The sequence below is a fragment of the Rattus rattus genome, chromosome 5 (assembly GCF_011064425.1).
Source record: "Rattus rattus isolate New Zealand chromosome 5, Rrattus_CSIRO_v1, whole genome shotgun sequence".
In the NCBI taxonomy this organism is placed as follows: domain Eukaryota; kingdom Metazoa; phylum Chordata; class Mammalia; order Rodentia; family Muridae; genus Rattus; species Rattus rattus.
The window spans coordinates 17442644-17456587 of NC_046158.1; the positions used below are offsets into that span (position 1 = coordinate 17442644).

The 13944-nt window shown below is 38.7% G+C and overlaps 2 non-coding genes and 1 pseudogene across 2 annotated transcripts; 2 read left to right on the forward strand and 1 right to left on the reverse strand.

Moving 5' to 3' along the window:
• LOC116900089 overlaps positions 1 to 13944 on the reverse strand; it is a 73666-nt pseudogene that overhangs the window by 10866 nt on the left and 48856 nt on the right.
• LOC116902521 lies at positions 2624 to 2686 on the forward strand. The gene has a single exon (XR_004388130.1). It is a non-coding gene; the product is annotated as a U7 small nuclear RNA (small nuclear RNA).
• LOC116902520 lies at positions 2702 to 2763 on the forward strand. The gene has a single exon (XR_004388129.1). It is a non-coding gene; the product is annotated as a U7 small nuclear RNA (small nuclear RNA).

Below are 13944 nucleotides of genomic sequence, written 5' to 3' on the forward strand. Positions count from 1 at the left end.
ATGTTAGGCCCAGGATTATTCTCATTTTTCAATTTATTTATCTGTATTTTGGTTCTCAGACTGATCTATAATGGGATTGACTTGCTACATATTACATAATATATTTACGGATAAACTTTAGAAGTACTTTTTTGCTCATAATTGGCTAAACATTAATTTAAGATTTGAAGAGAAACCATAATATGGGAGGAAAAATGGAAAGCAACAGCAATGCAGATAGATTATTAAAGTTATTGCTTATTATTACTGTCAAGTAATATATTCAACTGGTATCATCAATATGGTGTACTTATCTGAATGATTAAAATTCCAAATTTTTTCAGTAATTTTCAACCAAACAACAGACTATTGTTGCTGTTATGCAGAAGGGAAGAGAAGATAATGAAGATAGCATCATCTGTGAGCAAGGTAGGGGTCATAAAGACAGAGCTGGAATTAGAATGCTGAATTCTGCATGACCTTGGAAGGGACAACATGACACAATTTCTACCCCTGGAGAAGGGCCAGCAGGGCATGGACCTCCATGAGTGTTGACAGTTGCTTATTTTTATAATGATGTATATATTTTAATTTATGTTCTTCCTTTGGGGGTATGTCCACTCTGGGTTAATGACTCCATAATAATCAGAAACCATACAATTCCAGGAAGCAAGAATATGTCTCTGTGACACTGAGGCCTTCAGGATAACCCTTAAGGTTGTGGCAAAGAACTCTGAAAACATGAGTTCAAGAATATATAACCCTTAAAGATATGCATGGTATGTACTCACTAATAAGTACTCACTTTTAGTAAGCCAAAAAAGTACAGAATTTCCTGGATACAATCCATAGAACTCAAGAAGTCTAACAAGCCAAAGGGTCCAAGTGAGGATGTCTCAGTCCCACTTCAGAGGGAGAAGAAAGCAATCACAGGAGTTAGGGAGAGGGAGAGACCTTGGTGACAGGAAGGAGAAGAGAGGAACATGGTCAGGTGTTGGGGGAGGGGGAACAGAACTGAAGTACTAAGGGCCAACAGGAAGAATTGAAATAGGCAACCTTAGGACGTAGGAGGTAGGGGAGACACTCTAGAATGTAGAATGTACCAGAGGCCTGGGAGGTGAGAGACTCTGAAGAATCAAGATGAAATGCCCTACAGTGGGGAGAGGTGATTTGTAGAATCCATCTCCAGTAAAAAGACAGGGTATCAACTGGAGGGATAGAGTTGCCATCTACAGTCAAAAACTCTGACCCAGAATTCTTGTCTGAAAGAACTACAGGAACAAAAATGAAGAAGAGCCTGAGGAAAAGGAGGTCCAATGACAGGCCTTAATTGAAATTCAGCTCAGGGAGACGCCTTAAGGCCCAACACTATTACTGATGCTATGGTGTGCTTACAAACAGGGGCCTAACATGATTGCCCTCTGAAAGGCCTAACAAGCAACTGAAAGAGTCAGATGTAGATATTTACACTCAACCAATGAACAGAAGCTGGTGAACCCTGTGGTTGAGTTAGGGAAGAGCTGGAAGAAGCTGAGGAGGAGGCTGACCCTGTAGGAGGACCAGCAGTCTCAGCTAGCCTGGACCCCTGGGACCTCTCAGACACTGAACCACCAACCAGGCAGCATACACCAACTGATATGAAGCCCCCAACACATATACAGCAGAGGATTTCTGGATTTGAACTCAATCAGAGAAGATGTACTTAACCCTCAAGAGATTGGAGGCTCCAGGGAGTGAGGAGGTCTGGTGGGTGGGGGTGGGGTGAGGACATTCTCTTGGAGATGGGAGGAGGCAGTGTGGGATATGGAATAGTCGAAAGTGGGCCAGGAGGAAGATAAAGTTGGAACTATAAAGAAGATTAAAGAATAATAAATTTTAAAAAAAAGTACTAGTAGGCGTGTGGGGCACAAAATATAATAAAGAAACATCACAGTGAAAAAAAAAATCAGCAACAAAATAATCAGTCTTAAGCTTTCTTTTACAAGATTTCTCAATGATGCAAAAGGAAAGGATGCAATATGAATTTTATGAGGGGTTCACAGACCTAGAAGAATAGATGCAAAAGTACCAATAAGCCAGCTTGTAGGAAAGATAGTAAGGATGGAGATAAAAAGACCTAGGGAGTGATGGCCAAAGGGCAAAATCCCACCCAGAGAAGCCTATTGTTTGAATTTACAAAGGCAGGCAGATTTCTGAATTCACACTCAGCCTAGGATAAAGCAAGTTTAGGTATGGTAGGAGTGGTGACCTCAGGGTGTGATCCTACGCAGCTAAGCTTATTTGTGTTTGTGAAGGCAGGCTAATCTCTGAACTGAAGGTCGGTCTCTAGAGTAGTTTCAGGACAGTCAAGTTTAGGCAGTGAAGCTGTCAGAAAACAGAAAGATAAATTTCCCACATTAAGAAAAAAAAAAAAAAACAAAACCTTTTTCTAGATTTGGCAACCACAAACACTATGTCCTGAGAACTGTTTAGGACTTGCTATGTTTAAATAAACTTACTTTTTGTCTTTTCCTAAGAATCAAGGTCTAGGGTCATAAAATGCTGATTCATGGGATAAACAAAGGGGGTATGTGACTTAATCCAAATGTAAATAAAAGATTGGGGTTTGGTCTGCAAGAGAGAGCTACCTAGAGGGAGATGCTTGGAGAGCTAACAGCTCTTTTAGAAATTTTCTGGAGGATTTTCTGATTTGGGTTAGAAAATCTGAAAAAGCTAGTTGGAGAGCTAGCACAGCTCTTTCAGAATTTTTCTAGTATGTTTTCTGACTTTGGTTAGGAAACCTGAGAGCTATCTCCAACACAGAGCTGTCTTGAGCAGAGAGCTATCTAGAGAGCCATGTAGAGCAGACTACAGAGTTGTCAGCTTGTACCCCATGATAGACTTCCTATTGTTTCTTCCACTGCTTGCAAATACTCTTCTCAGGAACCCTCTTCAAGCCAAGGATGGTCCTTGGTTCTACCTTCCCATATTTCTTCCCATGTATAAAATTAGTCAAAGGTGAAAAACCAAGCATGCAAGTAAAAAGACTTATTTTCTTTTATATTTAGTGTCTGGTTGAACTATGTTCTGACCCAGGAGACATAGGGTCTCATGCACTGACTACCAAGAGAGGCCAGAGAATACTCTTTGTTTCAAGCTATCGCAAACTTTTCTGTATAATATCTGAGTAGAAGTAAACCTCATTGGGATTACTTTTAAAACTAACCATATTGTTATTTGACTTCTTAGGTTTGTATTTTTATTGAAGAATAATGTGAATCACTTATCTATATTAAATTATCAGTGAGTGATCGTTGTTCCTCATTTTATGGGTTTCTCATGCATAAAAGAATCAAATAAAATGACAGTGATTGAGTTCTTGTTAGTGAAACCTTGATGATTATTTAAAACCTTGAGGCAACTAGCTGAAATAAATATAAAAGAAACTATACTTCTAGCTTTGAATTAGTCAACTTCTTAAAAAATATTTATTTATTTAATATTTATTTATTTATTTATTTATTTATGATATGGCAGACCTTTGGTTTGAGCTGCAAAGTTTATACATTTTCTCTGAGCATCTTACATGCTCTGGATGTATCCTAATGTGTTTCAGGTTCATTGCATTTTAGGCTATGCCTAAATCTTGTAGGTTTGTGTCATAGTTGTTGCTGCTTATTAGTTTGGTTTAGATTTATTTATTTTTCAAATTTTACATGTACAGGTATTTTGCTAGCAAATAAAGCCTGTATATCATGTGCAGAACTGGGACCATAAAGGACAAGGAAGTATCAAATTCCCTTGAAGTTAAGGTTGCCAACAATTTTGTGCTGAGACATGGGTGCTTGGAACTAAACTCTTCAAGAGTATACACACACACACACACACACACACACATATATGCACACATATATGTATGTTTAGGGAAGTTTCATGTAAACCATAGTATTTGAAAGATGTGTGGTGGATATTTTCTTCCCCTTTGAATATTCTGTGCTAATACTTTGCTGAATTTATATAGTATTGTGAAAATCTGTACAAGGTTGCAATTCTAGATGTTTCTAATTTGAGATATTGATAAAATAGGGCAAAGTTTTATTTGATTTTTGTTTTTAACTTAAAATTTTATTTCATTTTACTTTTTGCATTCTAATTGCTACCTCTCTCTGGTTACCCTCTTCACAGAGTCTCTCCTCCCTACCCCTTCTCCTTCTCCTCCAAGAGGATGGGAACCCGCTGGGCATTCCACAACCTTGACACATTAAGTCTTTGCAGGATTAGGCACATACTCTACCATTGACATCAGACTAAGCACCCCTATTGGGGAATGGATTCCACAGACAGGCAACAGCTTTAGTGTCAGCCCTCACTCCAGTTGTTTGGAGGCTCACAAGGGGACTGAGCTACACATCTGTTACATAGGAACTGCGGGCCTTGGAGCAGCTATTTGGTTGGTGTCTCAGTCTCTGAGAGCTTCCAAGGGTCTGGGTTAGTTGATGCTATTGGTGTTTCTGATGTTTCTATGGTTGACATTCAGCCTTAATCCATGGTGATCTAATGAAATGCAAGGGGTTATTTCAATCTAATTGTATCTGTTGAGGCTTGCTCTGTGCCCAATTATATGGGCAGTTTTGGAGAAGGTTTCATGAGGTGCTGAGAAGAAGGCATATTCTTTTATTTTGGGATGAAACCGTCTGTGGATATCTGTTAGATCCATTTGGTTCATAACATCTGTAGTTTTGTTGTTCTCTGTTTAGTTTCTTTCACATATTCTTTGCTGAAAATGGGAGGTTGAAATTCCCCACTGTTATTGGGTTGGGTTTAATGTGTGATTTGAGCTTTAGTAATGTTTCTTTATGTGGTAATGTGGATACCCTTGGATTTGGGACATAGATGTCCAGAATTGTGATATGGTCTTCATGGACATTTTTTATTGATGAATATGAAGTATCTTTCCCTATTTTTTGACTACTTTTGATTGAGTGACTTTTTAAAAAAAAATGGATATTGCTTTATTTACATTTCAAATGTTATTCCCTTTTCCAGTTTCCTGTCCATAAACTTTCATCCCCTCCCCCACCCTTTCTTCTATAAGGCTGTTCCCCTCCCCCCCACCCCCCCCCACATGACATTCCCTTACTCTGGGGGGGGGGGCATCAACCTTGGCAAGACCAAGGGCTTTCCTTTCATTGGTGCCCAACAAGACCATCCTCTGCTACATATGCAGCTGGAGCCATGGGACAGTCCATGTATATTTCTTTGGGTAGTGGTTTAGTCCCTGGAAGCTCTGGTGGTTGGCATTGTTGTTCTTATGGGGCTGAAAGCCCCTTTAGCTCTTTCAATCCTTCTCTAATTCCTCCAAAGGTGGTCCTGTTCTCAGATGAGTGGTTTGCTGCTAGCATTCACCTCTGTATTTGACATGCTCTGGCTGTGTCTTTCAGAGGGATCTATATCCCGTTCCTGTCAGCATGTACTTTAGCTTCATCAATCTTATCTAGTTTTGGTGGCTGTATATATATGGGGGCATGGGGGCAGGTTCTGAATAGCCGCTCCTTCAGTCTCTGCTTCTAAACTTTGCCTTCCATATCCCTCCTATAAACATTTTTTTTGTTTCCCTTTTTAAGAAGGAGTGAAGCATCCGCAATTTTGGTCATCCTTCTTCTTGAGCTTCATGTGGCGTGTGGATTGTATCTTGGGTAATTCGAGCTTTTGGGCTGATATCCACTTCTCAGTGAGTGTATACCATGTGCATTTTTCTTTGATTGGGTTACCTCACTTGGGATGGTATTTTCTTGTTCAATCCATTTGTCTATGAATTTCATGAAGTCATTGTTTTTAATAGCTGAGTAGTACTCCAATGTGTAGATGTACCACATTTTTTTAATCCATTCCTCTGTTGAAGGGCATCTGAGTTCTTTGCAGGTTCTGGCTATTATAAATAAAACTGCTATGAACATAGTGGAGCATGTGTTTTGTTGTATGTTGGAGCATCTTTTGGGTATATGCCCAGGAGACATATAGCTGGGTCCTTAGGTAGTACAATGTCCTATTTTCTGAGGAACCTCCAGACTGATTTCCAGAGTAGTTGTAACAGTTTGTAACCTCACCAAAAATGGAGGAGTGTTCCTCTTCCTCTACATCCTTGACAGCATCTGCTGTTGCTTGAGTTTTTGATCTTAGCCATTCTGACTAGTATGAGGTAGAATTTCAGGATTGTTGTGATTTGAATTTCCCTGATGACTAAGGATGTTGAGCATTTGTTTAGGTACTTCTCAGCCATTCGATATTCCTCAGTTGAGAATTCTTTGTTTAGCTCTATACTACATTTTTTAAAATAGGGTTATTTGGCTCTCTTAAGTTCTTTGTATATTTTGGATATTAGCCCTGTATCAGATGTAAGATTGGTAAAGATCTTTTCCCAAACTGTTGATTGCTGTTTTGTCCTTTGCCTTATAGAAGCTTTGCAGTTTTATGAGATCCCATTTGTAGATTCTTGATCTTAGCACATAAGCCATTGGTGTTTTGTTCAGGAAATTTTCCCCAGTGCCCATGTGATCGAGACTCTTTCCCACTTTTTCTTCTATTACTTTGAGTGTATTTGGTTTGATGTGTAGGTCCTTGATCCACTTGGACTTAAGCTTTGTACAGGGTGATAAGAATGGATCAATTTGCATTCTTCTACATGCTGACCTCTAGTTGAACCAGCACCATTTGTTGAACATGCTTTCCATAGGTTGGTTTTAACTCCATTGTCAAAGATGAAGTGACCAAAGGTGCGTGGGTTCATTTCTGAGTCTCCAATTCTATTCCACTGATCTATCTGTCTGCCTCTGTACCAATACCATACAGTTTTTATCACTATTGTTCTGTAATACTGCTTGATGTCAGGGATGGTGATTCCCCCAGAAGTTTTTTTATTGTTGAATATAGTTTTAGCTATCCTGGGATTTTTGTTATTCCAAATGAATTTCCAAATTCCTCTTTCTAACTCTGAAGAAGTGAGTTGGAAATTTTATGGGGATTGCACTGAATCTGTAGATTGCTTTTGGCAAAATGGCCATTTTTACTATATTAATCCTGCCAATCCATGAGTATGGGAGGTCTTTCCATCTTCTGAGTTCTTCTCCAATTTATTTCTTCAGATGTCCCGCCAGCGGGGACCCAGTTATTCAGGGTCCCGAAGAGGCTTTCTACCTGTGGGCCAAATGGGGGTGAAGAGAAGAAGAAGACCAAGCAAAAGTTCTGTTGTCAAGGTCTCGTTTATTGGGGTGATCGTTACAGCTTTTAAGGCTTTCAGGTAGGGGGAGTGTCATTTGTGAAACATGAAGGATGAAGGGGCGAGGGTATAGGCAGTGATAGCAGGAGGCAAAGAGGTCAGGCGGTAGACGATGAGGTCAGGTGGTAGATGATGAGGTCAGGTGGTGGAGACACCTGGTGTTGACTCAGGAGATAACTGTATCTGCTCGAGCTGAGGCATCCCTTGAATGTTATCTCCTGTGCCATAAATTCATGGGAGAGGCTTTTGTCCAACAATCTTAAGACTTATGGCAGTCATCTTAGGGGTGAATATCTGTGGCCAAACAGCCCAGAGATGCCTAGCCACTTTGAGCCATGCAGCCAAAGAGTGGCCAGGCCCAAATCCAATATGGCTCCCTACATTCAGAGATTTGAAGTTTTTGTCATATAGACTTTTCACTTGCTTGGTGGTCACTTCTGCTTGTTTCTTGAGCCTGTTTGCTTGGAAAACCTTTTCCAGCCATCTACTATGAGATAATAACTGTCTTCATTGCTGAGGTGTGTTTCTTGTATGCTGCAGAAAGATATCTGCATATCTAGTCTGCTAGCCAGTCTTTTCATTTGCAAATTGAGTAAATTGGTGTTGAGAAATATTCATGACCAATGATTGTTACTTCCTGTTATTTTGATGTTGGCAGTGGTATTGTGCGGGGTGGATTCTTTTCTTTTGTTTTTGCTGAGAGATAATTAATTTCTTGTGTATTCTTGAGTGTATTTTACCATCCTTGTGTTGGAGTTTTCCTTGTAGTATCCTCTGTAGGGCTGGATTAGTAGAAATATATTGCTTAAATATGGTTTTGTCATGGAATATCTTGGTTTCTCCATCTATGGTGATTGAAAATTTTGCTGAGTATAGTAGCCTAGGCTGTCATCTTTTGATTTCTGGCTTTTGGAGTCTCCGTTGAGAGATCAGGTGTAATTCTGATAATTTTGCCGTTATATGTTCTAATCTTTTTTGTGTTCTGTAAACTTCCTGTATGTTTATAGCCACCACATTCGTTAGGTTAGGGAAGTTTTCTTCTATGGTTTTCTTGAAGATATTTTCTGTCCCTTTCATTTCGGAATCTTCACCCTCTTCTTTTCCTATTATTCTTAGTGTTGGTCATTCATGCTATCCTAAACTTTCTGATTATTTTTTGTTAGAAACTTTTTATATGTGGTATTTTCTTTGACCAAAATATTATTTTCTTCTATTGTATCTTGTATGCCTGAGATTCTCTCTCCTATCTCTAATATTCTGTTGGCAATGTTTGTGTCTATATTTCCTGTGCTCTTTCTTAGGTTTTCTATCTCCATGGTTACTTCCATTTGTGTGGCAGGTTTTTTTCATCTTTCTTTCCTTCTTCCTTCCTTCTTCCTTCCTCTCTTCCTTCCTCTCTTCCTTCCTCTCTTTCTTTCTTTCTTTCTTTCTTCCTTTCTTTCTTTCTTTCCTTTTGCTTCTGTTTCCATTTTTAGGTCTTGAACCCTTTTATTCATTTCCTTCACTTGTTTGACTCCTTTAAGGAATTTATTTCCCCTTTAAATGACTATATCATGCTCATAAGATAAAATTTTAAGTCATACTCTTGTCCTCATGTGTGTTATGATATTCAGGGCATTTTGTAGTAGGAAAATTGGATTTTGATGATGCCATACTACACTGGCTTCTGTTGATTGTGTTCTTCTACTTGCCTTTAGCCATCTAGTTTTCTCTGGTGTTGGCTAGCCTGGCAGTCCGTGGGCATAGCAATTCTCTCAGACTGGTGGCAGGTGGCAGCATGCCTCCCAAAAGGCCAGCAAAGCTGTGAACTTGGGTGTGGACTGCAAGCAGATCCTTCATTGCAGTTAGAGGTGTGTACCAGAAATGGAGTTCATTGTCCTGTTTGTCCTGGGTGGGAACAAGCCTCCTGAGAGGCAGAGAGAGCTTTATGCTGGGAGTGCGGGTACAGATAGAATTATGAACCTGAAGGATGATAGGGACTCTGAAAGTTATTTGCTTCTTTAGATGGAAGAGATTTTCCTATTCAAATAAAACTTTCTTCAGACAAGACAAACTTCAATTTAATAATTTCATAGCTGTTATGCAGAAAATCACAATGTGTATGAAAGTCTAGTCTGAGTTCATTATTTTGGTCATATTTTAGGAATACTATAGCCAAATTAATAAAGAAGACAGAACAAACCAAAGAGAGTTAAGTTTTATTATTTTTATTTATGAACGTAAATATTTTTACATTATTTTTAAAATTATTAATTAATTACTTAATTTCCATCTCAAATGTTGCCCCTTTTCTCTCTTCTCCCCTTGCAGAGTTTCTTCTCATCTCTCCTTCACCTCTGAAGAGGCAGGTAGCTCCCCCAGTATCTTCCCAACCTGAAGCATCAAGTCTCTGCAGTACTAGACACATCTTCTCCCACTGAGGCCAGAAATGGCAGCCTTCTGTTACACTCGTGTTGGGCACCTCTGACCAGCCCCTGTGTGTATACTCTGTGGTTGGTGGTTCAGTCTCTGGGAGCTCCCTGGCGTCCAGGTTAGTTCATGCTGTTAGTCTTCCTGTGGAGTTACTATTTCCTTGAGGGCCTTCAATTCTTCCTCTAACTCTTCCACAGAGGTCCCTGACTTCTGTTCAATGTTCACCTGTGGGTATGTGTAGCTGTATCTCAGTAAGCTGCTGGGTAAAGACTCTCAGAGGGCTGTTATGTTACTAGCAGTCCAGTTCAGAAGTGTCAGATAGTAAACATGAATCAGCAGTGGTGGCATGATCTAGCAGAAACCACCAGGACTCTGTTGAATTGTCACAAGTCATCATGAATGACCAGGACCAACTGGGACACCAGGAGTTTTCTGTCATGCTTTTCTCACTGAAGTGAAGATCAGTGAAGATGAAGATGCAAGACCAATGAATTGTTGCAAAGATAAATATGCAGACAGACCAATACTGTCAATTGAATCCTATCAATACTTCCCTCAAACATCAACTGTCCTCCAACAGGTCTCACCTCAAGAAAACACTATGTGAATTTGTCTTTGTAAAACATCACATGAATCTGTATCACCTGACATATCCTGAAACTTCCACTTCATATCAACATGTATATTTTATGCCCTGTCCTTATTAGAGATTCTATTACCTTGAAGAGATACCATGACCAAGGCAACTTTTAGAAAGGAAGTTGTATTTAATTGAGACTAGCTTATAGGTTCAAAAGTAAAACCATTATCAATTATCATAGCAGGGAACATGGTGGTATTCAGACAGAGTTGGTGCTGGAGAAGTGGACATACACCCTGATCCACAAGTAAAGAATGAGAGAGAGGGAGAACTTCTGCTTCTGGCCCTAACATGAACTTTTGAAATCACAAAACCCACACTCAGTGAAGCACTTCTTAGAATAAAGCTACACTTGCTATGACAAGGCCGTACCTTTTCATAATGCTGTTTCCTATTGGCCTTTGGAGTCCATTTTCATTCAAACCACCACATACCCTTTTCATTGATTATTGGAATACAAGTAATTATATTTTAAAATTTTTTGAGGAGCCTCATTGTAATTCATAATTCATATACTAACAAAGTTCAAATTTTAATGATCTAATTTTTCCCTTTTCAATTATTATTTTGGTGTCATATCAAAAAAATTATTGTATAGTTCATTATAATAAAGATTTATCTTTGTACTTTCCATAAGTTTTACTGTTTTAACTGTCATTATGACATTATAAAAATTTTGGTTTCATTTTTGAAGCAAATATATATTTAAACAAAGTTTACTATAAAGTCTAAGATAATATGTTCCTGAAAACATTGCAGCACCCAACATGAAGAAATTGCATAAATAAATGAACAAAATGAAGAACACATGGACTCATGTATTTGATAAGTAGTTTGGTGAGGTTCTTGCAATATAAGCCCATAACTGAGTACAATCCATGGGCTTCAAGCTGATTAGAAGTGTTAGATGTTCCTACCTAAGGAAAAAAAAGAACAATCAAAGTTTCCTGCACATCAGGATTGAACTCTCTCAGAAAATTTCCAAGTATTCAAGTACTTATGGCCAGTCAGCTGCAGTCTGTTGGAAATTGGTACAGGCTTAGCTGCTGACTAATTTCTATTTGTAAACTTGTGCGCTACCTGATCCCCACCAGACTCGGTGCTTGCTTGTGCCTCCTGACCTTTCATTGTGTTTATTCAAACTGGATATTTCCTGACCTTAATTTTTAACAGCAGTTTTAATAAAACAAAAGTCTTCAAAATAAAGCAGTTGAATCTTTCACTTTTAAACACATCAATTCTTCAGTTTTGTTTCTTGACAAGTTGACAAGTGACCTATGTTCCTGTTCTGAACAAAAATCAAATTAATCTATAAATTCATTTAATATTTTCATGCTCTAATATAAACACAAATTCTACAATGACAAACTGCAAACCATTCATCCATACAAATGATGCAGAAGATGAATATTAACTGTCCATCAAACATGGAAATCTTTGTATCAGCTCTAGGGTATCACAACCTAGTCAGAATGTCTTGACCTGTAACGTAATTAAAAGGAAAAGACTAATGAGTACAGTCTAAGGCATCTTGCATTTGTTGTTCTCTCCCAGTTAGTGTCATAGGCTACATTTACTGTCAGGTAGAAATCATATTCCGACTTATATCTACATTTAACCATAAAACACACAGCAAACTGCCTCAAAGGCATCCATTTTTAAACAGTTGACATGAATGATATATATATATATATATATATATTCATATATATATATATCAAGGAAAGGGCTATAGTTTGTCCATCTCAGTGTACTCTGTTTTTGGGTAAAAAAAATGCATCAAAATTCCTTTTAAAATAAAATTGCACCTTTAGAGTTTGACATATCTTAAGAGTGATATTTCTTCATATAAGAAGCCGATGTGTAGGCAGCATGCTGTTATATAGTGATATATCATATGTCTGTATGGATGTAAATCCTGTCAATAATAAATTTGATTGCCTACAATGTAGGCAGGAAACAGGAAATGAGACATCTGGGAGACAGAAAGAGTTCTGGAATAGAGCCAAGTTGGGGGAGATTTGCCTGGGACAATTTAACTAGAGGTACCTGAGCAAAGGAAACTGGCAATGTAGCAGAATGTAGATTAAAATAAATGGCTTATTTTAAGTTATGATCCAGTCAGAGAAGAGGCTAGGACAAGGTATATATAATATATTTTGAGTCTGAGTCTTATTTTTGGGAGCATGGTGCAGGGATGAAGAACCCAACTTAACTTATACAAATGTCACCCAGTTTAGGGCAATTGGAACCCAAGGTTTTGACCTGAAATGCACAGAGGAAAGGAGGTCGTAGGGGAATAGGTTAGCTAGAGAGGAGGCCAAGTCTATTCAAAAAAGAATGAAAGCAGATCAAAGCCTGAGGGTACAATAGCTGTGACTTCTCCTACTTAAAAGCAGGCTAGAGAGAGTTGAGCCTGAAGCCACTGCCTGCGATGATTTATATGTGCTTGGCTGAGGGAGTGGCACTATTAGAAGGTGTGGCACTGTTGGAGTAGGTGTGTCACTGTGGGTGTGGGCTTTAGGCCCTCACCCTAGCTGCCTGGAAGCCAGTATTCTGCTAGCAGCCTTCAGATGAAGACATACTCTCAGCTCCTCCTGCACCATGTCTGCCTGGATGCCTCCATGTTCCCCCTTTAATGATAATGGACTGAACCTGTAAGCCAGCCCCAACTAAATGTTGTCCTTATAAGAGTTGCCTTGGTCATGGTGTCTGTTCACAGCAGTAAAACCCTAACTAAGACACTACCAAAAGCATTGCAGGAGCCTGGTGAGTTGGAAAGGCCTGGTCAGTGTTCACATACAGCAGAACCTGGAGCCTTGGGCTATCTGAATGAATAGGGGTAGTCCTGCAGCAACACAAGGTACAAAATAAAACATCCCAGGCATCTGAACTGGTGAGATATCAACTTTAAAATGGGTAAATTAAAGTCCTTAGAGAGAAGTTTTGAGATTAAGACAAAAGGTGTTTTTCTGTGTTTGGGATCAGGGGAAGCACAAGGACGCGGTATATCAAGATTTCACATGATCTTGCTTTGCTTATCAGCGTATAAATGACTGTTTTTTCCCCAATAATTAGAGCTTTTTATTTCCTCTTTGGGAGAGATAAGAATAACAAAGACTTACAGAAAGAAAAGGCTAAGGAATTAGATACTAGATTAAATACCATAAAGGGGAGGTGGAAAGACTTTTTAAATCAAAATAGGTAATCTTCAGAGAAATCAAATCTGGAATTTACAATAACAAAAAAAAATGTAGTTCCAGAGAGAAAGCTTCCACAGAGGCTTTAGAAATTAGAATGGCAACCCACTGAGATACAGTATATTGAATTAAGAATCCAGATTCTGCTTGTTCATGCTAATTTAAAGCAATGCCACACAGTGGATTGTGTTTCATTTTATAGAGTCTGGAGAACTGAGATATGTATACATGTTGGTACAGTATATAGCTGATACATGTTCAGATTTTGAAAGGGTTTTTTTTTTCTTGAGTTTTGAGGGATATGATTCTGATTGCACATTTGTTAGAGATAATGGCTGTCTTACAAATGCTTTCTCAAATTAAAGCTGAAGATGCTCAGGCATGCACACCTATTAGAATACAATAATATTTTAGAAGTTTTGCCATAAAACCTGTTATAATTATACAGATATAGAGAT